The sequence below is a fragment of the Delphinus delphis genome, chromosome 1 (genome assembly GCF_949987515.2).
Source record: "Delphinus delphis chromosome 1, mDelDel1.2, whole genome shotgun sequence".
Classification (NCBI taxonomy): Eukaryota; Metazoa; Chordata; class Mammalia; order Artiodactyla; family Delphinidae; genus Delphinus; species Delphinus delphis.
Window position 1 is genome coordinate 150772837 of NC_082683.1, and position 3864 is coordinate 150776700.

Sequence of the window (3864 nt, forward strand, 5' to 3'; positions counted from 1 at the left end):
GGAGGAGGAGGGAGAAGGGGAGGGGAAGGGAAGGGGTGGAGGAAGGTGGGGAAGAGGAGGGAGGGGGAGGAGGAAGAGGAAGGGAAGAGCCCGGCCCCCGCCAGAGTTTTTCACACGTACAAGTTGACTCCTCCCCCGTCCCTCCCGCCCTGCCCACTGCCGCTGCCAATCCCCAGGGCTCCCTCTGCCCGGGTGCCCACCCCTTTCTCCCACTCTGGGAACCAGGGTCCAAGTGCCTCTTCCGGTTTCGTTCCTAGGCCTGGCTTCTACCAGCCCTGTGGGACTGGCCCTGAGAGCCTACACTAGGGGATGAGGCCCTCCGGACTCACCCAGGACTGGGGCCAGGGCACGGGGTGATTTGCTGAGTGTCCACCCCTAGGTGTAGCCCTTCCAACCTTCTGAGTCTGAACCTGGATCCCAGCACCTGGCACCGCAGGAGCTAATGTGCATGGCCAGGTCCTGTTGGTCATTTTCGCCCTTAGAGTTCTTGACAACAGTATTCCTGGCAGGGCTGTCCCTCTGTCCTGTCCAGTGGAACTTGTCACTTACCTTTAGGTAAGTAAAGGTAATCATCACTCCCACTTCCTCCCCTGATGAGGAATGCAGCTTGTCCTTTTGGAATTAAACCCCGCAGGCCAACTGAGAATCATCTAAGAAGCCTTACAGAATAGCTAGTTCTAGTCCAGATTTCATTTTAGAGAAGGAGAAACTGAGACCCAGAAAGGATATTGGATTGGCCCAAAGTCGCACAAGGTTAGTGGCAAGCCATGATTAGGATCCAGGCCAGTGGCCTCTCCTCCTCTCCCTCCACCATCAGACTTCAGGGATCGAAGGAAACTGGGATGGAATGAAGCGGCCCCATCTGGGCCCCTCCCAGCCCTGCTTCCTCCTGAAGAAGAGTTGGGCACCAAATCAGGGGCGTCTGTGGCCTCTGCCCTGCCGGTGGACGTGGCCTCCGCAGTCTGGAGGCCCTGTCAGGGGTCTCTTGAGGAAGGAAGTCTGCAGTGGGGATGTGTTTCTGTTGAACACTTTCTGACGATTGATCAAAAGTGAATGCCACTTAAGTCCTAGGCTTTGAGCCTGGGGCCCTTTCCCTAGAGAGAATGAGTTGTTGAGGATAGGAAAATTTTCTTTCTGGAAGACATGGGCCTGAGTTTTGCCCTCCGACATCAGCCTGCATCCAACCTGTAGCACAAGATCTCTCGCAACACCACAGGGCTTGGACTCGGGAGGGAGAAGGAAGACACTGGGCCCATCAGGAGAGTGACTTGTGGGGAGTCTGCAGGGCCACCTGGCAAAGGGCCTCCCAACTCTTTGCTACCTAATGTTTTCCCTGCCGGGGCATGCAGATTTCCCGGGCACATGCACTCTAAGAATAAAACTGCCGAGTGTTGAAGGGTTGCAAAGAGCGGATGGATCCAGAGTCTCCAGGCTTTCAGGAAAGGAAGCAACCTTCTTGGCTCCGTAATCCACGTGTGTGATAAGAATACTAGGGTTGCAGGGAGGAGTCCATGCAGAGGCAGGGAAGGAGCTATGCTAAGCAACTGTATTTTAGAGGATTAGAGAGAATGAAGCCAAAGGAACCAGGGGGATGGATGAGGTCAAGAGGTTTCAACAAAGTTTTCTGAACATCTCTTATATGCCAAATAACGGCCAATTTACTGGGCACGAAAGAAGAATGAAATGCAGCCCTCCCCCTCAGAAAGCTCACCGTCTCATGGGGCAGTAAGTGACCAATTCCGGGGTGGAGGGCCAAGGTTAGAGCTGTGGCTGCCTGGAGGGGTGGTTCTGCTGCTTGAACTGAGGGTTACAGGATGAGAGGACAATGGAGGGGAGGAAGGGCTTTTCTGTTTTTCCAGCAGGGATAAGATGTACACAGTGCAGGGGTGAGAAAATACGGCTACACAGCTCTGTGAGGCCAGAGCTTAGAGTTGGTAGGGCTGGAGGTGACTTCGTAAAGGGAGGCAGGTGCTGGATTCTGAAGACCCTTCTACGTACACCATGGCTAACGAGCCAGGACCCTCCCCTGACAATACAAGGCGACCTGGAGCATTTCAGAGGAAAGAGGTATCACCAGGTCTGTGATTTAGGACGATCCTTCTGGCAGTCAAGTGGAGGATTGATGGTGGGGTCAGATCTGAACATGCGGACCCCAATTTCAAGGCTGAATCTGGTGAAACATCATGCAAGCTTAGACTAGTGCAGTGGCAGCAGGGAGGAGAGGAGGAGAGATAGTTAGGAGACAGGGTCACAGAACTTCACACCTAGAAGTTAAGGGAGTGGAGAGTGTCAAGGTTGGAACCACTGGTGTGATAGGCCAAGCTGGGAGCTCCTTAGGGATGCCTTGATTCCCAGAGCTTCCTTGTATTGGCTGTGTGCCCTTGGGCAAGTGACTTAAACCTTCTGAGCCAAGTTTTGCAATCTGTAATCAAAGATGCTAAAATCGATGTGTGTGCTTGTTGTGCATGTTAAAGATAATGTATGCCAAGGCACAGGGCTTGGCTCGTAACAGGACCTCAATAAATAGGAGATGTAATTACTGTTGTTTATCTATTCAACAAACATTTACTGAGCACCTGCTACATGCCAGGGTCTGTACCGGATGGATCCTTGGGATTTAAATCTCAGTCCCCATTCTTATGCAGGTCAGCATCCCAGGGAGAGAGATGTGCAGAGGAAGAGTTCCTTAGCGAGGCAAAGGTAACTTCCAGGAGGAATCCCTTAACTGTGCCCAGGAGAATCAGGGACAGCTTCACAGAGGAGAGGTGGCACCTTAAATGATGTAGGGTCAGCTACCTGCTCAGAGACTATCACATCAGCCCCCCCACCCCCTGACATGGGATTGCATTTCAGAATCTTTGAAATCTTCAGTTTTGAAGGCAACGCCTTGCTCCTTGGGGTTGGGGGAGGGGGATGGGCTGCAGATGGGTGTCTATATGCAGTCTGTATGGCAAATGGAGCCTTGGCAGCCCCAGGGAAGGGCATGAGCAAATGGACAGGTAGAAGGGGGAGCCAGGTAAGAGTGACCATAGGCATGTGGGTGGAGCTTGCTAGCAGGATAAAGAGCCTGTGTGTGTGTGTGTGTGTGTGTGTGTGTGTGTGTGTGTGTGTGTGTTTGGCTCATCCTAATTTTTCGGCTCCCTTTCTCTGCCCTTCGGAAAATTACCTCCAAATCCTCTGGTGACCCCACCCTTCTCCCAGGCCAATTTTCTTTCCATACGTCTCTCAATAAGCCCAGCTTAGTAGAAGCAGCGCTACCTGTGTCCTCCACTAAGGAGGGACTCCCACGCTGCTGCCCCACGAACCAAAACCTCAGGCTCTAAAGTCACATAGACGGTATGACCTTGGGCAGTTACTCACATCTCTGGTTTGCCCGTCTGTAACATGGAGATGGTAATAGTCTCTCTCTCAGGGCTGTTGTGAGGTTTTCATGAGATGTAAATCTAGCGCCTATCAATGCTTGTTTCCCTTCTCTGCAGCCCAATAACTGGCTCCCTGCAGAGGGTCAGATGAGACTCTCTCAGCTGGGGGTTCCCCCTGGTGCTCCAGCTCCTGGGACCTCTCCCCAGCAGGCCCCTCCCCTCTGCTAGCCTAAAGGGTCTGCTGCATTCCTGGGAGGCTCTGGTTGGCCCTAGCACAACAGGCTGGCAGGCCTGAGCAGCATGACCATGGGGGCCCCAGGGGCAGCCCAACCCACTCTTCCTTCTGATCCTGTCCCTCCTCCCCACTGCCAGTGACACGCTGCTGCTCTGCAGTTAGGACAGGCATCCCTGGGTGCCTGAGGGCGGAGTGGGGAAGCTGGAAACAGCTCTCCCTCACAGACTGTGTGGGCAGCGCATTTGAATAGCTTCTGAAAAACCAAAG